Source organism: Mustela erminea, chromosome 21 (assembly GCF_009829155.1).
Source record: "Mustela erminea isolate mMusErm1 chromosome 21, mMusErm1.Pri, whole genome shotgun sequence".
Taxonomy (NCBI): domain Eukaryota; kingdom Metazoa; phylum Chordata; class Mammalia; order Carnivora; family Mustelidae; genus Mustela; species Mustela erminea.
The window spans coordinates 6419221-6443133 of NC_045634.1; the positions used below are offsets into that span (position 1 = coordinate 6419221).

A 23913-nucleotide genomic window follows, 5' to 3' on the forward strand; every position below is an offset into this window, starting at 1 on the left:
AGAGATCACAGGAAGGCAGAGAGGCAGGCAGAAAGAGAGGAGGGAAGCAGCCTCCCTGCTGAGCAGAGAGCCCGATGTGGGGCTCGATTCCAAGACCTTGGGATCACGACCTGAGCTGAAGGCAGAGGCTTTAACCCAATGAGCTACCCAAGTGCCCCAAACAGAAATCTTGAGGAGTTTTGCCTAGAGTAGGTCCACCCTGGTCTTCTGGGTGGTGACAGTGCCCTTGCCCAACCTGTCCAGGAAGGGCTCCAATATAACTATCTTTTCTTTCCTTTCCCTGACTCTAGTTGAAAGCCCAATTTCAGTCTTCTAACATCACTGGATCTCACAGAAAGCGATGCTCGCGGTAGTACCATGTTTGAACTCAAAACCGACACTATGGTGTTTATTCCATGGGTTTGTAGACAAATCATCCTGGGTTCAAAACCCACTTGTAATCCTGTGACCTTTTCCAACCACTCCGAAATTCAGTTTTCTCATCCGCAAAATGGAGGTAACACCACCTGTCACGCAAAGCTTACAGCACAATGTTTGGGACCATGTTGAACTTCTAGTGAATAGAGTTGTCTGGAAACCTGCCTCCTGATATCCAGGTCTGAGCTTCTGCCTCTGACTCTCCATTTCCCTTCTTTGAAGCATGAACTGTGACATTTATTAAGTGTTCTAGCATGCTGGGGGTGCCTCTCACTGCTCATAGCCTGTGATCCTAACATCTGCACCAGAGGGCTTGTCTGGTACACATGAGAAAACGTACAGACAAATAAAAAAGAAAGAAAGAACTGGGATTATGATGGGAAGGGGATGGTGGTGGCTTCGATTTACTCTTTTATAGCCACCCTAGGGCGTGGGAAGCGCTAGGGAAACCCAAGAATTCTCTCAACGAGAATAATTAAGCCTGCGGCAAGTCACCCAGTCGGCGAGCTAGCTGCTGGGCTGGAGCGCCCTCCGGTGGCCATTCCGCTGAGCCTAGAGGTTCGGGTTTGTAAATTTTTCTTCTTTTTCTTAAGTCCAGTTTCTTGGACAGTCGGCCCCTCCTTTCACTCACTCAACAAATTTTTACTGAGTATGTTCCTTGCCAGTGGATAGTCTAGGCATTGGGAATATAGTGGTGAACAAAACAACCAAATCTTAGCAGTGTTCTTTCTCTAAACTAACTCGATATAGGCTTAGTAACTTCCATTTAGATCCCTGAAGCCTATTTTTTAAACATTTTGTTTATTTATTTGAGAGAGAGAGTGCGCACAAGGGGTTGGGGCAGGGAGGGACAAAGAGAGGGAGAAGGAGACATCCCGCGGAGCAGAGACACCCCCCACCACACACACCAATGCTGGACTTGATTCCAGGACCCTGGGATCGTGATCTAAGCCAAAGGCAGGCACTTAACTGACTGGTGCCCGGGCGCCCCTGGACCCTGAAGCCTATTATTCACTCCTTTTATATTGCCAAAAGTGATTTTGTAAAAACTTGGCACACATACAGCTTAAATAAAGGGAAACCAGAGAATCATGTAATATTGGTGTAAATTTGAGGAGTGAGGTTTTTGGCTCAATTTTAAGTGACTTGGCAGTGTATCTTAGTGCTTCCTTCCTTTATTACAGATTATGCTTCTGACTTTCAAGTGCTTTTCAGGTTTGTTCTTGAGAGCATTTACAGGGGTTTTTCTAGGTCTGTGCTGCCCAGTACAGTAGCTGCTAGCCACATATAACAAAGATTAAATTAATTAAGATGAAAAGTTTCATTGTTTTTAGTTGCACTAGTCACATTTCCAGGGCTTAATACCCACATATGACTAGTGGCCATCTTACTGGACAGGGCAGATATAGAATATTTTAACTCATTTTATGAGGTCAGACAAAAACAATACCGAAAAATAAAAACTATAAGCCAATATCTGTATAGTAGTGGAATTCCTAGCCACTATAATAAGGAAGAAGAAGAATAAAAGGCATACAGAGTGGAAAGGAAGAAATAAAACTGTCCTTATTTGTAAATGATATGATTGTCCTTAAAGAAAGTCCCCAAATAATCTACCAACAACAAAAAAAATTCCTTTAACTGCTGTATGAGTTATGCAAAGATGCAGGATAAAAGATCAACACAAAAAATCAAACACAGTTCTGTATACTAAAAACAATCATGTAGAAACTGTAATTTAACGTAATTTACCATTGGGGTGCCTGGTCGGCTGAGTGAGTTAAGCCTCTGCCTTTGGCTCAGGTGATATCTCAGGGTCCTGGGATTGAGCCTCAAATTTGGGCTCTCTGCTCAGCAGGGAGTCTGCTTCCTCCTCTCTCTGCCTGCCTCTCTGCCTGCTTGTGATCTCTGTCTGTCAAATAAATAAATAAAATCTTAAAATAATTTAAAATTTATAATTGTTCCAAGGAAAATGAAATATTTAGGTATAAACTTAACAAAACATGCATAGGATCTATACGCTGAAAACTACGAAATGGTAATGAAATAATCAAAGAAGATCTAAATAAATGGATATACCATGGTCATAGATTGAAAGACTCAACATAGTAGAGATGTCAATTCTCCCCAAGTTCATCTATAGGTTTAAAGTGGTTCCTTCAAAATCCTAGCAAGGAAGCGAAATAAGTCAGTCAGAAAAAGACAAATACCATATGATTTCACTTGTACGTGGAATTTAAGAAACAAAACAATTAAAGAAAAAGAGACCAAAAAAAACCCCTACCCAGACTCTTTTTTTTTTTTTAAAGATTTTATCTATTTATCTGACAGAGAGATCGAGAGAGAGCACTAGCGGGGGGGGGGGGGGGGGGGATAATGGGGAGAGAGAGGGAGAGGCAGACTCCCTGCCAGAGCCGGGAGCCAGACACGGGCTTGATCCCAGGACCATGGGATCATGACCTGAGCTGTAGGCAGATGCCTAACCATCTGAGCCACCCAGGTGCCCCCCAACCCAGACTCTTAACTACAGAGAACACACTGCTGGTTACCAGAGGGGAGGTGGGGGTGGGTGGGTGAAATGGGTGAAAGGGATCAAGAACACACTTATCCTGATGAGCACCAAGTAATGTATAGAGTTGAATCACTGTATTGTACATCTGAAACTAATAATAATATCATATGTTAATTACACTGGAATTTAAATTTTTTAAAAGGACTTTATTTATTAGAAAGAGATCACGAGCAGTGGGGAGGGGCAGAGGGACAAGGAGAAGCAGTCCCCATGCAGGGCTCCATCCCAGGACCCTGGGTCATTACCTGAGCCCAAGGCAGATGATTAACAACGGAATGACCCAGGTGCCCCTCCCCCATCACAACTAGGATCTAAAAAAAAAAAAAAAAAAAAAATCCTAGCAAGGTATTTTGTATACATAGATAGAGTTATTCTAAAATTTAGATATAAAGCATGGGCCCTAGAATAACTAAAACAATCTCAGGGGAGGAAAAAGGAATAAACTAAGAGGAATTTCTCTACCCCATGTAAGACAAAACATACTGGGAAGCTCAGAATGAAAGGGAAGGAGGACCAAAGCCTGGCCAGCCCTTCCCCTAAAGAGCCTGTCTGGCGGCTGAGGCATCAATGATCACAGGGGCCCTGGAAGGTCACAGGGGACACAGGAAGTCCTATTTCCCAGAGAAAATTCCCCATCCTCTTTGAACTCCTTCATGAATGGCATGGACTTACTCCATGATGCTTGGGAGGGAGAATCCGAAATGCTGCTATTTCTTGAGTGTGTCTCATGGGGAGTCGTATGTTCTCCTTTCCTCAACTGCACCCATAATTTGTTCATTTTATTTTTTAGAAAGATTTTCTTTATTTATTTGAGAGCAAGAGAGAGTGAGAGAGAATGAGAAAGCACAAGCAGGGTGAGCGGCAGGCAGAGGGAGAAGCAGCAGCAAACTCCCTGCTGAGCAGGAAGCCCAATGCGGGCTTGGATCCCAGGACCCGCAGATCGTGACCTGAGCTGAAGGCAGAAGATGCTTAACCGACTGAGCCACCCAGGGGCCCAGCACCCATAATTTGAAGGTAAACTGGTATCTTCTTGTTCCTAGTTAACAGTTGTGTGCTACACACGATTCTGAATATATCATTTGCTCTTTGCCTTCTGTGAACTCTCCTTTGAAAGGAGAAGAGAGTGGTGCCGGGTCTGCTTCAAATTTAGGTTAAGAGGCAGGATTGAAATTGGGGCTCCTTAGAACAAGTCACACACACAGGTGAAATCAGGAATCTCAGTGATTATTTTTTTCTAGTTTTCTATTTGATTCTTTTCCAAATCTGTTAGTCCTTTTCTAAAAAAATGTCCTGTTTTCTTCATTACAGTCTGTATTCTGTTATCTCTTTGATAACTTTAATCTCTCTTGTTGTATAGTGTTTTTCAGATTATTCTATTATTTCTAATTCTTGGGATGCTAATTCTCCTATTACCTGTGTCTACTGAATAATCTTCAGGTGGTTCACTTCTTGTTGTTTCTAAGTTGTTACTATGTATTTATCTTCTGCCAGGACTGTTTTACTTCCAGTGAGAATGTTCTAGAAGTAGAGCTGTTTTGCATCCCCTTTTGCTAGAGCCCTGGAGTTAAACAGAACCTGGGTGAACTTTTATGTTAATTTCTTGGCCTAGAATTCTCATATCATAGGACAGGTAGTGCAAATTTAGATCCACACAACATAGATTTGGGTTGGTAATTTCTTTTTTTCTTTTTTTAAGATTTTATTTATTTGACACAGAAAGAGAGCCCACGCGGAAGCACAAGCAGGGAGAGCTGCAGGGAAGGGGAGAGGGAGAAGCAGGCTGCCTGTGGAGCAGCCAGCCGAGGCAGGGCTCGATCTCAACACCCTGGGATCATGACCTGAGCCAAAGGCAGCTGCTTAACCAACTGAGCCATGCAGGAGCCCCTTATGTAATTTCTTATAAGAGTGTATTTCCGTTTTTCTCTTGAGCTCTGAGACACAGCAATCTTACTTTCTGCTTCTTTGGAGTTGTGGGAAGAAATTTTCAAGTGCCATTTGTGCTGCTTTATGCAAAGGTTTCAGTTCCAGCCGGTAGGCTGGCCCAGCCCCCACCTGCTTCTTGACCGCCACATCAGACTCACGTTGACAGCTCTCTCTAGCTGTGAGTTTTAGAACTTGGGGATTTACCTCCCCCACCCCTTTTTTTTCCTTTCCTTATTTTTTTTTTTTTTTTTTTACCTTGGTTATATATATAATGAGAGTGTGGGGGGGGCAGGGGGTGTTTGATGGTTTATCCAGCACATTTATATGGTTTAGGTATTTGTTGGGTCAGGGGACCTGTTGCCATTAACCCATTCCTAAATGTTATGGGAACCTCCTCTGAGGAATTTATTTAACAAAATAACTTCCAGGGTATCCACAATATATCTTGGCATAAATATAAAATCCTCCCAGGATTCTAAATAAGCATGATCTTATATTTATTAGAGTAAGAAAGAATTTTTTTTTTTTTAAGATTTTATTTATTTATTTGACAGAGAGAAATCACAAGTAGATGGAGAGGCAGGCAGAGAGAGAGAGAGGGAAGCAGGCTCTCTGCCGAGCAGAGAGCCCGATGCGGGACCCGATCCCACAACCCTGAGATCATGACCTGAGCCGAAGGCAGCGGCTTAAACCACTGAGCCACCCAGGCGCCCCAAAGAGTAAGAAAGAATTTTTAAACACACATTGTTATAAAAAAAGAATTTTGGGGATCAGGGTGGTTGAGTTGGTTAAGCGGGTGCCTTTGGGTCAGGTCATGATCCCAGGATCCTGGGATCGAGTCTCACATCGGGCTCCTTGCTCATCAGGGAGCCTGTTTCTTTCTCTGCCTCTGTCTGCCACTCTGTCTGCCTGTGCGCTCGCGCGCTCTCTCTCTCTCTGACAAATAAATAAATAAATCAAAAAAAAAAAAAAAGAATTTGATTAACTAGAACATTCTATTACACCAACATGCTTATTAATTATGGTCAGTCTTCCATCAGTTCCATCCTGGCATTTATTGCTGCAAAAGGATATCTTTGGTTTTAAAATTTTTCTCTTGTGTTCTTCCTTCTCTAGGTAAAATCCTTTTTTCTTTGCAGGAATATAACATATTACTTTTAATCCTCAACTTCATATATATACCTTTGCCCCCTCATCCATCAAGAAAAAATTCAAAATTGAAAACTCACCTCCCCAAACCTCCTGGCTTAGCTCCTACACTCCTTAATGTGCCCCTGCTCATACCCTACTTGAATTGCATCAAATGACTTTGCCTTTGTTAGAATGAGGGTTAGTGAGTATTCCTAATTTTTTTTAGATGTGTCTTCAATCATCTACAATAACATGGTGAGGGCATTGTTGCATCTTCTACTTATTTGCATATGTCACTAGGCTCGGGAAGGTGTTCTGTACCCAGTGGGTGTTTGGTTATTTTGCAGCTAGAACAGCCTGAGACAAATATTCTCAACCTACTCTTCTCAGGGCCTCTTGGTCCCCACCAGGCATCCTGTCTCCAGAGGCCATCGGCAGCCCAAGGTCCCAGCTTGAGACCTCAGAGGCTTCATCTCTTCTCTCTCCCAGCTGCTCAGGCTACTCCCCAGAGCTGGACAGGAAGAGCCTCTTGAATAATGATAACATCAGGACAATCCCCCTTCCCTAAGCCAAGCTCTGCTTTGGAGCCAGTGAGATGACCAGTCCCCCTTTGGGCTGGAATTTCCTCCTCTGGTACTCAATGGCTTATTAAGAGGTGGGATCAGGAGGGGGGCAAGAGAAATGGGAATAGTAGCTGAATGAAAGACAGTGGCCAGTGACCCTTTGGTCTCCATGCTGGATGTGTTTGCGGAGAGGCAGCATTTCATTGTGATATTGGGGAGATGGAAGAGGTCGTGCAGGATTGCATTACCAAATTTCTGTAGCCTACAGAGAGGATCCCGACACTAGAAGTGGTTAAAAAGATAATTCCCTAGCCCAAGGAGTAAGGGGCTCCTATTCCATGGGCTCCACTGTGTTTCCCTGTTGATTATAGAGGGTGTCTGAGTGCTCTTTCCACTCCCCACAAGTCTTGAAATTCCTGCCTCCCACCACACTGTCCTCCAATGACTTTCTCTCTCCTAGGGCTGCTGCCTTTGGTCCCAAATGGCATCCCAACACTGGGATCACTTACTAATCTGAGGCAGATGTGAGCTCAGGAATGGGAGTGGAATGTAAGGTAAACCAAACCAAGCAAAGAATCCTGAATAAGATATGAACCCTAAGTGACACCTAATTGGTCAAGCAAGACCTGGGCTGATTTGGTGGCTGCTGTGGCCCGGTGCGACACCAGACTGACTGTGCCACCTCATCATGTGCTTCCGCTTGGCCTGTGTTTTTCATGACCCCGCTCCCTGCTTCGCCCAGAGAAGGGTTCCACTCAAAGAGATAGCAGTAGCTGGCATTGGAGGCCACTGTCCCTTTGGCTTGCCAGCTTTCCCCCAGCCCTCACTCGGAGGTCCAGAAGGGGGCCAGTCCAGCTCACACCCCCAAGCCGCCACCCTCTTTCCACTCTCAAGACAACTCACCTCAGGGAGGCTGAGGGAACAGAGAAAGGACGGTCCCTGGAGAAGACCTTCCCAGTAGGGCAGAGGTTGGACACAGTTGTCTGCCAGCATGAAATTTGGGAGGCAGTGGGGACAGGCAGCTGGGCTGTCAGAAAGTTTCTGGTACTTGCCGCCTCTTCTTCTTCTTCTTCTTCTTAAATGTAGATAGGGCACTGGGGGAAAATGTGGGGGTAGGGTACAGACAGGAAGGAGGCGGTATGGAAGTAAGTCAAAACCCAGCAACCACCCATCTGACTGGCTGCATTCCTAAGGCTAGACTCATTCTACTCTGCTTGCAATAGCAAAGGACAGATACGGGCATTGCAGGCTGCCTCCCAGATTGCAGATAGACTGTGCAGACCTGGGTGTCCCAGGGGTCCTGGTTGCAATGGCCCTGAGGAGCTTAAGCAAACCGCCTCATTACATAAACCGAGAAACTCCTCAGGAGGTCCCCACTTGACTTAAATTTCCCTGGAGGGCTGGTCAACTCTAAAAGAGTCCCCCACTGGTCTACAATTGGAGTTTGGCCTATAAGCACCAATGTAGCTGTTAAAGGTTTAATATTCTGTTATTATTTGTTATTATTATTAATATGAATAACCCTGAATTAGCGGGTTACTCTTATAGATCCAGATCAGTCTTGGAATTCTCCAAGCCTTACAAGGCTGTTACGTGGCAGATTTTCCCTTGGCCTCCACTGCTGTGTCACGAACCCTGTGAGCATGGGTGTGGCTGTGTTTCAACCAGACTTTATGTAGGGACGCTTAAATTCGATTTCATATAATTTTCATGTGTCACGAAATACTCCTTTAACTTTTTTTTATTGTGGTTAAAAACATTTAACATGAAATCTGTCATTTTAACAAATTTTAAGTGTACAGTATATATATTTTTGACTATAGGTCTTTTGATTGTTTTTCAACTCATAAAAAGTTTAAGAACTCCTTTAGCGTTCAAGTCATACAAAAAAAATGGATGGTGGCCCAGAATTGGCTCCTGGGCTGTTGTTTGCCGGCCCCTGGTCTAGAAAACCTGGGTAAGAGAAGCCAACTTTGAAGATTCTGTTTCAGCATCACTATTGAAAAGCAAGGACAACAAAATTTGTGTTTTGTGAACCTGAGGGCCACTAGAGAAGAATCCCTAATTGCTTCTGTTACTTCTCTCTGTGTCAATGAACCTTCAAAAAAAATTTTTTTAAGTTTCACATAGGAAGAGTCAATGAAGTTTCATTTTTGCTTTGTATAAGAAAAGAGTGTACATGTACCAGCAATTTTGTTACAGGTAGAGCAACACCAAAACAACAGACATGGAACCGACGGTCTTGAAGTTCTTCAAGGATAAAGGTAGGGTCCTCTCACTCTGTAGAATTTAGCTTCTCGATTTGTCAAAGTGCTCACTGAGGGAAGCAGATGGGTCCTCATTCAGAATAAGGACCTGGGTCTTGGTCTTCATACTTCTGCCAGACCTTTAGGAAGTAACAGAATTGGAGGAATATTCTTGTATAGTCAATCCCATCACACCTGCCCCATGCAGACACTGGTGGTTTCTAAGATGGCGCCATGAACCTTAAGCTCCTTTTTGGTACATGTGTTTCCTGACTTCAGCACCTTGATTCCTTTTCTTTTTCCTTCAAAGAGATCAGTCCATGTGTGGCTATCACAGAAGCAGATTTGAAATGGAAATCTCCCTGTATTTTTTCTACCATGATCCGGTGGCTTCTCATTTCCCACTGGCTTTAGAGGCTGGAATCTTCAAAATAGACCAACTAAGCTGGTCAGTGCTTTGAGCAGATTTGCTTCCCTGGGTTCAGCTCCACATCAAGGATATTAGTAGAAGTCTCTTTAGAAAGGGTTGGCTGGTCAGTGGCTGCTCAATTGCTTTAATGCCCAGTATTTCTCAGGACACTAAGCATTACTCATGGGCCTATGCAGAGACTCCTACCTGGTAGTCAGGTGGGATTAAGTTCAGGAGTGTCAGGGGCTGGCGCTCTCTGCAACCCTCTTGGATGCTCTTCGATGTTGAGGAACAGGTTTTCTTGTGGGGAAGAACTTTGCCTCTCAGTTCAGTTTGTTTGTTCCCTTAAGGATTTTCCAGGCGTGCCCAGAACAACTGTAACACAGCCACTCACCCTCCAAAACAAACCAAACTAAACCAAACCAAAATCTAAAAACCCCCCAAACTCTTAAGACTATCTTTACTATTTCTATACTCAGCAATACTGAACAAATAGCTCTCTGAATCCACCAACTTCTTCATGCCCCCAGATCTCAGCTTATGAAGTTCCAGACTGTTCTCTTTACCTAGAATGGCCTATTTCCTTTCATCTGGCTAACAGCATCCTTTCCCTCAGAAAGCCTTCCCTTACCCCTGCCTCCCCTGCATCAGAACTTACGCCCTTCTCCCCACCCCCCATTTCCTCTACATATCTGAATTTGCACATTTCTCTTACCCTAGAACAAGCCCTTCATCAGCCACATGACAAGATAAAAACAACAACAACAACAACAAAACACCATAATCTGACTTCAATCTTGACCAAAAAAAGCAACAATAATTAAGAAGAGTACTTGAAATTGGTTTCACATCCTCTAAACTTAATGATGAACTTCTCTGTAGGTGTACAGTTGAACTCAAAAGAGTAACTATAGGGCGCCTGGGTGGCTCAGTGGGTTAAGCTGCTGCCTTCGGCTCAGGTCATGTCTCAGGGTCCTGGGATCGAGTCCCGCATCGGGCTCTCTGCTCAGCAGGGAGGCTGCTTCCCTCTCTCTCTCTCTCTGCCTGCCTCTCTGCCTACTTGTGATCTCTCTCTGTCAAATAAATAAATAAAATCTTTAAAAAAAAAAAAAAAGAGTAACTACAAATAGTTTGAGGCCACGGTGCCTGGTCTGACATTTGAAACCCTTGCTTTGGGACCATTTTATTCCTAACATCTTGTTAGCAGGCACAAAACTAACTTCTGAATTATTCAGATAAATAAAATCTTAAAATATGGGCGCCTGGGTGGCTCAGTGGGTTAAGCCACTGCCTTCGGCTCAGGTCATGATCTCAGGGTCCTGGGATCAAGTCCCGCATCGGGCTCTCTGCTCAGCAGGGAGCCTGTTTCCTCCTCTCTCTCTCTCTGCCTGCCTCTCTGCCTACTTGTGATCTCTCTCTGTCAAATAAATAAATAAAATCTTTAAAAAAAAATCTTAAAATATTGTTTATATTTTTCTCATTCTTTTTCTAAAAGATTTTATTTTTATTTATTTGAGAGAGAGAAGGAGAGAGAGAGCACACAGCCACGAGAGGGGTGGGGGGAGGGGCAGAGGGAGAGGGAGAAGCAGGCTCCCCGCTCAGGCTCCCCGCTGAGCAGGGAGCCAGGACATGATGTGGGACTCGATTGCAGTACCCAAGGATCACAACCTGAGCCAAGGGCAGACGCTTAACGGACTGAGCTTCCCCGGTACCCCTGTTTATCTCATTCGTATAAGATCTCAATTTTTGTGTCTTTTTTTTTTACAATGTAGTAATATATGTAGAGCACTTAGAATAACTAGCGGGTTTGTTATCACTTTTTATTATGGAATATTTTGAATAAACACAAAAGTATGGGAGATACTACTTCCCCTCCCATCTACCCATTGCCCAGCTTCCAGAACTGTCAATACATGGTCAGACTTGTTTCGTCTATATATTCACTGGATCATTTTGAAGTGAAACTCAGTGATCCTACCGTTTCACCTATAATTATACAGTATTGCTAAAAGAGAAGGGCTTTTTATTAAAAAAACATAACCACAATGACATCATCATACCTAAAAAAAAATCAGTAACTAATATCCATCAAATACCCTTTCAGTGTTCATATTTCTTGGATTCACTCATATTTTTATTCAATTTTTTTAGATTTTTAAAATTGTGGTAAAACATATATAACATAAGATTTACTATTGTAACCACTGCTAGATGGACAACTCAGTGAAACTGATTACATTCATAATATTGTGTAATCATTACCATGATTTTTTTATTTTTTTCATCACCCCAAACATAAACTCTGTACCTATTACACATTAACTCTCCCCTTCTTGTCCCCTCAGCCCCTGGTAATTTCTTTCTTTTTCTTTTTCTTTTTTTTTTTTTTTTTGATTTTATTTATTTATTTGAGAGATAAAGAATGAGAGAGAAAGAGAGAGAGAGCGTGAGAGGGGGAGGGTAAGAGGGAGAAGCAGACTCCCCACTGAGCAGAGAGCCCTGAGCAGAGAGTCCAATGTGGGACTCGATCCGGGGACTCCAGGATCATGACCTGAGCCAAAGGCAGTTGCTCAACCAACTGAGCCACCTAGGTGCACCACCCCCTGGTAATTTCTTTCTTTCTTTCTTTTTTTTTTTTTTTTTTTAAGATTTCATTTATTCATTTGACAGACAGATCACAAGTAGGCAGAGAGGCAGGCAGAGAGAGAGGAAGGGAAGCAGGCTCCCTGCCGAGCAGAGCCGATACAGGGCTCGATCCCAGGACCCTGAGATCATGACCTGAGCTGAAGGCAGAGGCTTTAACCCACTGAGCCACCCAGGGCCCCCGCCCCCTGATAATCTCTAATCTACTTCCTGTCTCTATGACTTTACCTATTGTAGATATTTCACGTAAGGGCAATAAAATCATAGCATATTCATCCCCTGGTATCTGGCTTATTCTGCTTAGCACAATGTTGTGAAGTTTCATCCATGTTTTAGCATGTGTCAGAACTTTATTCCTTTTTAAGGATGAATAATATTCCATTGTACATATATATGTATATACTGCATTTTGTTATCCACTCATCCGTCGATGGACACTCGGATTGCTGACAGCTTTGTGAATAATGCTGCTATGAACATTGGTGTACAAGCACCTGTTTGAGTCCATGCTTTCCGTCCTTTTGTGTGCATACCTAGGAATGGAATTGCTGGGTCATCTGATAATTCCGTGTTTAATTTTTGAGCAATGGCCAAACTCTTTTTCACAGTGGCTGCACCATTTTACATTCCCACCAGCAAGCAGAGGGTTTCAATTTCTCCGGACCCTCTTCAGCACTAGTTATTCCCCATTTTTAAAAATTAAATTATGTCTCCATTTTAGTGGGTATGGAGTTCTGTCTCATTGTGGGTTTGATATGAATTTCCCTGATGACTTATGATATAGAGCATCTTTTCCTGTGCTTATTGACTATTTGTAAGTCTTCTTTAGACAAATGTCTATTCAAGTCCTTCGCCCATTTTTAAAGATTTTATTTATTTATCAGAGACAGAGAGGGAGAGAGAGCGAGCACAGGCAGACAGAGTGGCAGGCAGAGGCAGAGGGAGAAGCAGGCTCCCTGCCGAGCAAGAAGCCCGATGTGGGACTCATCCCAGGACGCTGGGATCATGACCTGAGCCGAAGGCAGCTGCTTAACCAACTGAGCCACCCAGGCGTCCCCACCCATTTTTAAATTGGATTGTTTGTCTTTTTGTTGTCGAGTTGCAGAAGCTCTTTATAGATTCTGGATGTTAAACCTTTAACAGATGTATGATTTACAAATATTTTCTCCTACACTGAAGATTGTGATTTCTTTCTTTTTTAAAGACTTTATTATTTATTTGACAGAGATAGAGAGCACAAGCAGGGACAGTGGCAGGCAGATGGAGAAGCCGGCTCCATGGTGAGTAGGGAGCCGGATGTGGGGCTCTATCCCAGGACGCTGGGATCATGACCTGAGCCAAAGGCAGATGCTTAACTCACTGAGCGACCCCAAACACTCTCTTTTTGTGTTCTTTGATGCACAAATTTTTTTAATTCTAACGAAGTCCAATGTATCTATTTCTCCTGATGCCTGTGCTCTTGGTGTTATATTTAAGACACTGCCAAATCTAAGGTCATAAAGATTTTCCCCTGTGTGGGTTTTTTTTTTTTTAAGTTTTACAGATTTACTTCTTAAATTTAGGTCTTTGATTCATTTTTAGTTAATTTTTGTATATAGTGTGTCAAAGTTCAGAAATAGCAGAAGTAAAACCAATGAATCACCAAAGAAGTAATTAGTAGAAGTTTACTGTCCACACACAAAGAGGATACTTCGTGAACTGGGAGCATTCAAACCAAACATGCAATGAGATTCAGAGGTATATTGTCATGAAGCAGCTTATATAGTGAGAGGGCAGGGACTGTTACTCTTCTCAGTGATTGGTTACAATGTTAGAAAGTTTTTAAATCTTGGAAGTTGGTTAGTGGTTACCTCAATTTTGGGGAAGGGTTTTAAGTTTTGCTTATGTTTTTCAGAGGCATAAGCAAGAAGTGACTCAGGTCAAGTTAGTCTCACTTGTCTTGCAAAATAAGCTAATTTAAGCTTTGCTTGTATGATTTAACTGGTTTTGTCTGCTCAGGGAATTTTCAAGTTTGGTCTCTATTTGTGTTTGATTTTAACAATTGTAATGTAAAGGTCCAAGTTGATGCTTTTATATGTGCATACCCAGATTCCCCAGCATCATTTGTCAAAGAGACTGTTCTTTCTTTATTGAATGGTTGTGCCCTCTTCTTAACAACCCATGGACCATGTGAGGGTTCGTTTTGGGGCTCTCAATTCCATTCCATTGGTCTGCATATTTGTCTTTATGCCAGTACCACACTGTTTTGATTACTGTTGCTTCATAATGAGTTTTGAAATCAAGAAGTATGAAGCCTCCACTTTGTTCTTTTCAAGTTTGTTTCGCCTCTTTGTAGTTTCTTGAGATGTCATATTAATTTTATTTATTTTGTTTTAAATTTTATTTTTATTTAATTTTTTGAGGGAGAGGGGCAGAGAGAGAGGGAAAGAATCTCAAGCAGGATCCACGCTCAGTGCCGAGCCTGACATGGGGCTCAATCTCATGACCCTGAGATCATGACCTGCACCAAAATCAAGAGTTGGATGCTTAACTGATTGAGCCACCCTGTCACCCTTAATATGAAAAAAGCATCATTGGCATTTTTTCCATTGGGTTTTGTTTCTGATTTTGTTTTTTAGTACTCTACACACCCAGTGTGGGGCTCAGACTCACAAGCCCAAGATCAAGATTCACATGCTCTTGCGCTGAGCCAGCCACACACCTCTCCATTGGGATTGCCTTGAATCTGTAGATTGCTTTGGACAGTATTGTCATCTTAGCAACAGTGAGTCTTCCAATCCAGGAACATTGGATTTTTTCCATTTTTTTAAGGCTTTCCTGATTTCTTTCAGCAATTTTTATAACTTTCAGTGTACAAGTCTTTTGCTTCCTTGGTTAATTTTATTCCAAAATATTTAATTCTTTCTGATGCTATTGTAAATGAAATTATTTTCTCCATTTCTTTTTTGGATTGTTCAGGGGTAGTGTATAGAAATACAATGAATTTTTGCATGCTGATTTAGTATTCTACAACTTTGCTGAATTCATATATTAGCACTAACAATTTTTTGTGTGTGGATACTTTAGTGTTTTCTACATGTAAGATCATGTTATTTGTGAATGGAGATAGTTTACCTTTTCACTTAGAATGCCTTTTATTTCTTTTTCTTGCCTAATTGCTCTGGCTAGAACTTCTAGCAATATGTTGAATAGAAATGGTAAAGTGGGCATTCTTATCTTGTTCCTGATCTTAGGGGAAAAGCTTTCAATCTTTTATCATGTTGAGGAAATTCCTTTCTATTTTTAGTTTATTGAGAGTTCTTATTTTCTAAAAGATTTTTATTTTTTTAATTTGAGATAGAGAGTGAGAGAGAGAGAGAGTATGAATTGGGGGAGGGGCAGAGGGAGAGGGAGAAGTAGGCTTCCCACAGAGCAAGGAGCCTGATGTGGGATTTGATCCCAGGACCCTGAGATCATGACCCAAGCCAAAGGCTGACCCTTAACCAACTGAGCCACCTAGGTGCCCCTGAGGGTTGTTACTATGAAAAAGTTATGGATTTTGTCAACATCAATCTTTTTCTGCATCAGTTGAGATGGCCATGTGTTTTTTTTCCTTCATTCTATTAATGTCATATATAACATTGATTTCAAATGTTGCATTTCTGTAATAAATCTTACCTATTTATGGTATATCATCCTCTTAATATATTGCTAAACTTGGTTTGCTAGTATTTTGTTGAGGAATTTTGCATCTATAGTCACAAGGGACATTATTCTCTAGTTTTCTTTTCTTGTAATCTTTATTTAGCTTTGGTATCAGGATAATGCTGGCCTCATAGGATGAGTTAGGAAGTGTTCCCTTCTCTACAAATCTTTGGAAGAATTTGAGAAGCATTATGATTAATTCTGTTTTAAACCTTTGGTAGAATTCACTAGTGAAGCTGTAAGATTTTGTGTTTTTTCTTTGCTGGGAAGGTTTTTTTTTCCCTTTCATTAAGTTTTTACTTAGAGGTAGAGCATTTGACTGCATTAAGTTTTTACTTAAATACCAGGTAGTTGATATGTAGTGTAATATTAGTTTCAGGTGTAGAATTTTTTTTCAGGTGTAGAATTTACTTCTACTTCTATAGAAGACCCAGTGCTCATTACAACAAATGCCCTTCTTTTTTTTTTTTTTTTTTAAAGATTTTATTTATTTATTTGACAGAGAGAGATCACAAGTAGGCAGAGAGGCAGGCAGAGAGAGGAGGAAGCAGGCTCCCTGCTGAGCAGAGAGCCCGATGCGGGACTCGATCCCAGGACCCTGAGATCATGACCTGAGCCGAAGGCAGCGGCTTAACCCACTGAGCCACCCCGGCGCCCCAACAAATGCCCTTCTTAATTCCCGTCACTTATTTAACCCATCCTTCCACCCTGTTGGGAGGTTTTGGTTACTGATTCAGTCTCCTTGTTATAGATCTATCCGAATTTTCTATTTCTTCTTAATTCAGTTTTGGTAGAGATTTGCGTTTCTAGGAATTTGCCCATTTCATCTATATTCCACTTCGTTGGTATATAGTTCATATAATCCTTTATAATCCTTTTTATTTTTGTAAAGTTGGTAGTAATGTCCCTTCTTCCATTTCTGATTTTAGTAACTTAAGTCTTTTCTCTCTCCCTCTCCCTCTCTCTCTCTTTTTTTCCCTTAGTCAAGGTGCCATGCACTTCTATCACATTACATAGGGAGGCACGTAAAATCTGGCTGTCTCTCTTTTGGCAATTAAAATTGATTATTGGGTTTGGGTATTGCCAGTCCAATTGGCTCATTATAAAACTCTCCTTCAGCTCTCACCTAATGGTTTTGTCGGCTTTTGACAATCATTACCTACATCCATATTTCATAAGAGAATGCTGAAGTTTCAAAGAAGAACATATTTAAATGAACTCAAATATGCCAAGACAGAATGAAAGATATATTTTCAAAGTCCATTTTTCTGGTTCTGAAACTCAGTGTGGTAGAAAGGAAACACATCCAAAAGTGAAGAACCTGGAGACCAGCCACATGCTGTAAGATCTTAGATAAATCAATTGCCTCTTAAGCTTCAATCTGTAAAAGTAGGGCATTGACCGGAATGACCCATCAAAGTACCTTACAACTTTGACTCTCCAGAGGTCTATTTTTTTAATTTTACATGTAATCATGATTATGACTAGTTAGTCTAGTGTTCAGAATGCTGAACCCTTAGTTCCTCCACCTTATTTTACCCAGATTTTTGTTTTAAGTAGTCTCCGTGCCCAACATGGCACTTGAACTCACCACCCTGAGATCAAGAGATCATGCTCTACCAACTGAGCCAACCAGATGTCCCCCCCAAGAATGTTTCTTGATTCAAAGTTTCATTGAAGATTATGGTTCAGGGCACCTGGGTGACTCAGATGGTTGGGCATCTGCCTTCGGCTCAGGTCATGATCTCTAGATCCTGGGATCAGGTCCCACATTGGGCCGCCTGGCTGTCTCAGCGGGGAGTCTGCTTCTCCCTCTCCCTCTCCCTCTCTCTCTCCCCTTGCTTGTGAGCTCTCTCTCTCAAATGAATAAACAAAATCGTAAAAAACAATAAGATTATGGTTCATTCTGCTGCACTTCCATGGTTATGCTTATCATGTGAGACATCACTTCAGACAAGTGCTCAAAGACAAGGGACCATTCCACCCTTTTATCAAAGTGCTCATTCCCCCAAACACTGCCCACACTTGGGCCATGCAGAAAGAAATTTCTCCCCTTGTTCCTAAGATTGTCAAATATCTTCACATGTTCTACCTACCCCTTGGGCAAACTCTTGTCAGGAAAGCATCTTGTAAAATTATTCATCCCAAAGTATAACCGACCCAGGGACTTTCCCTTTCAGAGTCTTTTCATTTTAATATAAGCTTCAGTAAAAAAGTATACACTTATAATGATGGAATTTTAAGATTTTTTTTCCCTGAAGGAAGGTAATTTTCTATCTTCCTGAAATCATGTTATATCATCCTTAAAACAGGAGGATTGACAATGGTTCTAACAACAATTATTTTCTTTTTTTAATTAAAATTTTTTTTATTTATTTAAATAATCTCCATACCCATCATGAAGCTGGAACGCATGACCTCAAGATCAAGAGGCACACACTCTTCTGAGTCAGACAAGCTCTTCATCCAACAACATTTTTTGATCCATTGTTCTTCCTGGTGTGCTACAGTATCTTGGAAGCTGAACCCAGGAAAGATCCCCCTTGGGAACTTCTCCAGAGGGGATTCCTCACCATCCTCTTAGGCTAGAAAGCTACCCTTGGAGGAGGTGATAGTGGATGAAGGGGGCAAGTCAGTCAGGGAAAGAGTGTTCAAGAAAAACTGGTGGGATATCTAGCCTTGGGAATGAGGAAACTTTTCAACAGGAAGGTATTACTTTTTGCCAAGTTCAAAATGAGAGCGGAGAACCAAAATTCAATGAGTGTCATATCTGTAAGTTTGAATGTAAGTAGGAATGAATGGATAAGGGTAAGGCATCCAGGATTGAGGCTAAGAACAGTGAATAAATGTCAGTGGGCCCTTTTCCAATGTGCCTGGTGTATTAACCAAGGCAGGCAAGGCAGCGTAAAGAAACCACACCAATCCAGAATGTTTGCTTATGCCAGTCCTACCATCCGGGATGCCATTTTTCCTTTTCCATGCCTTTCTCTGTCTCAATAAGCTGCTGAACACTCAACTCCAATTCCCATCTTTGTGAAGTTTTTTCCTGACCACCCCCATCTGGAAGCAATTTCTTCTTCCTCAGAATCTGGCTATCACTGATGTCCACTTCCACCCTTCTGTCCTCATCACGTGGCTGTTACTCTCTTGTGTGTAAGTCTCACCTTCCAGAGTGGAATCTGTTTGAAGGGCACTCCCATGTCTGATAGCTCTTGGCATCTCCCAGCACCCAGCCTGGTGCTCAGCAAATGGCTGTGGGCCGTAAGGGCTGACGGATGGATAATCAATGCAATGAGGCAGGCATTCTTTCTAAGACATCTTCTTCCAAAAAAAGGACTTGCCTGTGGAATTTCCCTGGGACCAATGACAATGAAATGGGGGGAGCTGGCTAGCCAGTGACTGGTTCCCTCTGAGCAAGCAGGACTGGGGCTGGGTTTAATTTAGCCTGCGCTGCCTTTCATGCTTTAAAAGGACTTTCCCACGACAGACTTGGGACCTGGAGTTCGTGCTGTTAGCACCACTGCGGAGAGATGAGTGGAGAGAGACGCAGCCAAGGGTGCTGGCCTCTGACCTGGTTCCGCTTCTGCGCTCGGCTGGAGCTTCTTGTAGCTGTGTGGTTTGTGGCTTCATTCCCAGCCCGCCAGATGGAGGGTGCCTATGTGGCTTTGGTGTGGGGGTGCAGGTTTGCATCTGTGGGTGGTGGACTTCAGCCGGGCGCACTTGGGTCTGCATATGGCTGTGACGACTCTCTTTGGTGTACATCTGAGTATTTGCGTTTCTGTAGATTGCGTGTATGGATCTCTGAGTGTGCATGCCTCTGAAGGTGGGGTGTGCTTATGGGCACGTGTGTGTGTGTGTGTGTGACACCTGTAGTGAAGTGAAGGTAAGCAGCTCTCCAACTGGTTTGCAAGAATAATGGCTCCTTTTTGTCCTCAGACCCTAACCGTGGTGCCACAGGAAACAGATTCCAATTGGTCCATTGGCTCCTCCCCCTCCTTCCTGAGAGGGGAATGAAGGAATGGAGGGGGCCTGCCATGTCCCTAGCAAGGACTCTTTTCCTTCCTAATGCCATTTCTTCTTGGTACTCTGTGGTTCTGAGAGGGCCCTGGGACCTACAGGAGCCCTGGGCTTTGAGTGTCCCTGGCATCATTTGGGATATTTTAATGGGGTCCAGATGCCAAAAAGGAAGACCCTTTTAAAAAATCCAGGGCTGTCTTCCACTGCCCCCACCTCCCAGGAGAGAGCAGACATTCTTAGCACTGTTTACATTTTTTTTTTCCTCCTTGCCTCTCTGTTAGCCACCCCTTCCAGGACCTTCTCACTTTGGGCTTGGAGAAAAACTGTACCCCTATAAACAAAGCCCTCCTTCCTGGTCTGGAGGAGCACAGCCCCACCCTGGAATCCCACCCTTCCTTTACCCATTCTTCTTCTACACACTTCTTCGCCACTGCATTAACTCCTTCATCTCCTTGGGGGAGGGGGTGTCAGGGGCAATTCAAATTCCAGGAAGCAGAGGAGGTCAATGTTAATGATCTTGCTTCTGGTCTCCAGCCCTCTCTGCACCTCCACTCCCCTACCCTAAACCCCAAACTGTTCTCCAGCAGAGAACATGGAACAAACCGCCAGCCAAGGCCAGAGGCTGGAGATCCAGGACAACTGGCTTTGCTTCCCAGCTTCATCGTGCCATTTCCTTTGCAACCCCGAATAATTTCCTCACTTGGTCTGTATATTGCAGTTTGTAAAAGATACCTGATCACCTGGCCTCCTTTCACTAATATCCCAGCTACCTCTCGGCTAATATCTTGTGGAGCCTCCAAGAAGCAACACCTGTGCAGAAGCCCAGGACTCCTGGGGACAAGCTCAGGCATGTGAGAGTTGACAAGTGTGACCTGGGCTTGAGTGCAGAGGGTTAAATTCTAGCTATCTCACCAGCGGTGGGAAAGGGCCTGTCTGCTCCTGGGCAGCTGGGTAAAATGTACAGCAGGTTCCCTTCTAAGATGTCACCTTGGTATCCCCAAGAGAGGCCCTCCTTTCTTTCTTTTTCTTTTTTCTATCATGGGATAAAGCCACCCTATCCAAGGCCTATGCCCAAAGCTGCCTACCAGAGCACTGGAGGAATAAAGTGAAACCCATGTCCTTCTTTGGGGCTTGGAGCTTTCTGCCTGAGTAGAAAGGGTCCTAGTCACCTGACTCTCCCTGGGGACTGGCACAAGAGAAAGTATGCAGAGCTGTGACTGAGAGGCTGAGAGACCCAGGCTGCCACACCTCTACCCAAGAGGTCCAGCCTGATGAATCAGGATGAATGGAGAGCCTGAGGATGTCTCCTCCTCCTCCTCCTCCTGTTGCCCATTTATCATAAGAGGGGAAGACAGTCCCCTCCTGCCTAGAAGCAAAATGTCTTGCCTTCTCTTGGGTTTTAAAAAAGAAAAAAAAGTGGCCTTTCCCCACCCATGACTTCTTCAAAAACAGGAAACACTTTCCTCTTTCCCCTGCCACAGCCTTTCGCCTGGCATCTGGATCTTAGCTACCCCCAGACTTAATTTTCCCCTGATGGGTTCGTGGGGCTTGGCTTCCTTACTCTTTCTAGCCCGCATGACTCCTTGTTCCAGGCTCAGCTGGACGGGTCAGATCTTGTGAGGCATTGGTTTCTTTGTCGGAGGAGAAACCATCCTGGTTGTTTTTCTCCCTTTCCTTCCCAGGCACCGGCCACCCTCGCCTCAGGACCTGCTTCCTCGGGGAAAGGATGGGTTGATGTGAGAGAAGCAGCTGGAACACATTCAGCTTGAGTACCAGGCTCTTGAGCCCGACCAGCTCCAGCCTTGTCTGAGCTTTCCTTCCCAGGGAAGAGTAAGGAGGGAGATCACAGATCCGAGAGGTGTGGTGGATCTGGCCTCCTCCAAGCGGAATCTTTCTCTGGATCAAAGAAAGGAGGTGCAAAGAGATCAGCCAAAGCAGTATGCCTGGAAGGCCAGGAGAGAAACTTATCTGTGGGTTGGTGAGTACCCCTCTCATGCTCTCTCCCTCCCACAATGGATTGATTTCTCCCCTACCTCCCTGGAAGATGGTGCCTTACTGAACTCCAAAGAAGTCTTGTCTGGGCTGCAGGTAGGGTGTGTGACCTTTCCCAGCCCCTGGGGAGCAGCTTCTCCTAGAGTCAAGGACCTTAATGATGACTCAGTGGAGCACCTGGGTGGCTCAGTTGGTTAAGTGTCTGCCTTCAGCTCAGGTCACGATCCCAGGGTCCCCGGATCGAGTCCCGCATCAGGCTCCCCGCTCAGTGGGGAGTCTGGTTCCCCTCTCCCTCTGCCTCTGTGCATGGTATCTCTTTCTCTCTCTCTCAAATACATAAATAAAATCTTAAAACAAAACAAAACAAAACCAAGAGACTAGAACAAGGATGTCTTTTTCTCCTTCAAGACTGAAGGAAATATTTCCTGGTCTCTTTTTCCATTGATGGCCAGAAACAAACAGAAAAGACATTGCTAGAAAATCCTAAATGTGCACTCTCTCTCTGCCTGTATAAAGTCTGTCCCAGGGTAGCACTTAGTCACCAGAGGACCTTTTGTGTCCCAAGAATGGAGGCCCTTTCTCTGCCTCCCTTCAAGTTCCTTTCCTTGGGAAATATCAGATGTGTGTAGAATTGGCTATGCTGTGTTATAGAACACAAGGAAAGTCTTAGGTTAGGAGCTTCCTTTCGGTTCCAGAGGCAGGGCAGTGGTCTATTCCGGGGCCCAGCTGGGAGCGGGGCTGGGGAGTTGGGGGCTGGGGGAGTACTTACGGAGAGGTGCTCTGGAAAAGGATCCAGCTCCTTGGATGCCTGTGCATCTGATAGGAATGCTTTACTGTGGGATCATGGCCAAGACTCAGTTTCCCCTCTGGGCCTTGGCCTTTTAATTCTATAAAATGTTGTGTTGGATTTGATCTTTAAGACTCCTTTATCTCTGATTCTATGTCACTACCATCTTATTCCCCTGGACTAATTGGAGGAGATAGGCAGGGTAAAGAAAGGGAAGAAATTTCCACCATGAACTCATGGTCTCTTTTAACAACTTTAAAGCAAACTGGAGAGATTACAAATCATAGACCAGAACACCTCTAACACATGAACACCTCTAACATACGTAGTCTTGGAGGAGATATAAGCCTCAGTCATCTGAACTCCCCACACTTTTTTATACCCTATCACAGACACACACACACACACCCAGCTGTGATGTGCATTAAGACTGACCACAAGCTACTCAAGCAAGGGAGGGACAGCCACCCCCCTTCCTTACCCCCACAACCCCGATATCAGAACTTCTACCCATCAGGCAGCCTCTGCCTCTTCCAGTTCTACTGACCATGTATTCTAAATCACAGACCATCACACAACTGCCCTCTTACACTACAGGATTGTTTGCATGCCTGGAACCCCCAACACATCAACAGTCCGGGGGGCCAGCATTTGGCAGCTTCAGAGGCCCCCATTCACTGTCTGCTTCCAAGGGCACAGAACAAAGGTCATCTGGGGCCCAGGGCCAGGGTAAAGCTCTCCCTGGGCAATGTGTGCTTCTGTCCAGAGCTGGATGACCTTTACAGACGAGGCAGCACTAAGTCCCTTGGGGCCAGTCATTTGGACAATCTCCCAGAGCAGCAGGTCACTTGCCTCCACTCTCCATCTGGCCATGGCCAGAGTATACATGGGTACGTTGTCTGGGGAGGGTAATTAGGCAATAAATCTTAAATTGCAAATATATGTACCTTATGCTACAGCAATTCTATCTTTAGGAATGTGTTCTACAAATGCAGTCATACACATGTGAAAGGACACGTTTCAAGTGATTCAATGCAACATCATCTATGAGTAGAAATTGGAAATGAACTGGATATCCACTAGTGACCATTTGGTTTCATAGGGTATGGTATAACTATGCGATGAAATATTAAAAATGGGACGCTATTGTGTATTGTATGGGAGGATTCCTGATATATATTAAGTGAAAATAAGCAAGGTGCAGAAGAGTGGACATAATTTACTACCATCTGTGTAGAAAGGAGAGAATGAAAACACATATATTCGTATTGACTTGTTTACAACATATTACTGGAAGAGAAAACAAGAGACCAAGGGTGATTACTCATAAGGAAGTTGAAAACCCCTTAAGAAAGGCAACTTTCTTTCTTTCTTTTTTTTTTTTTTTTAAAGATTTTATTTATTTATTTGACAGAGAGAGAGATCACAGTCAGGTAGAGAGGCAGGCTCCCCACTGAGCAGAGAGCCTGATGTGGGGCTCGATCCCAGGACCCTGAGATCATGACCTGAGCTGAAGGCAGAGGCTTAAC

At 43.5% G+C, this 23913-nt stretch overlaps 1 long non-coding RNA gene across 1 annotated transcript; it reads left to right on the forward strand.

The window, feature by feature from the left end:
- Nucleotides 1-8731: 8731 nt before the first annotated feature.
- On the forward strand, nucleotides 8732-10012 carry LOC116581851. Its single transcript, XR_004282267.1, has 3 exons — nucleotides 8732-8870; nucleotides 9163-9300; nucleotides 9982-10012. It is a non-coding gene; the product is annotated as an uncharacterized LOC116581851 (long non-coding RNA).
- The last annotated feature ends 13901 nt before the right edge of the window (nucleotides 10013-23913 follow it).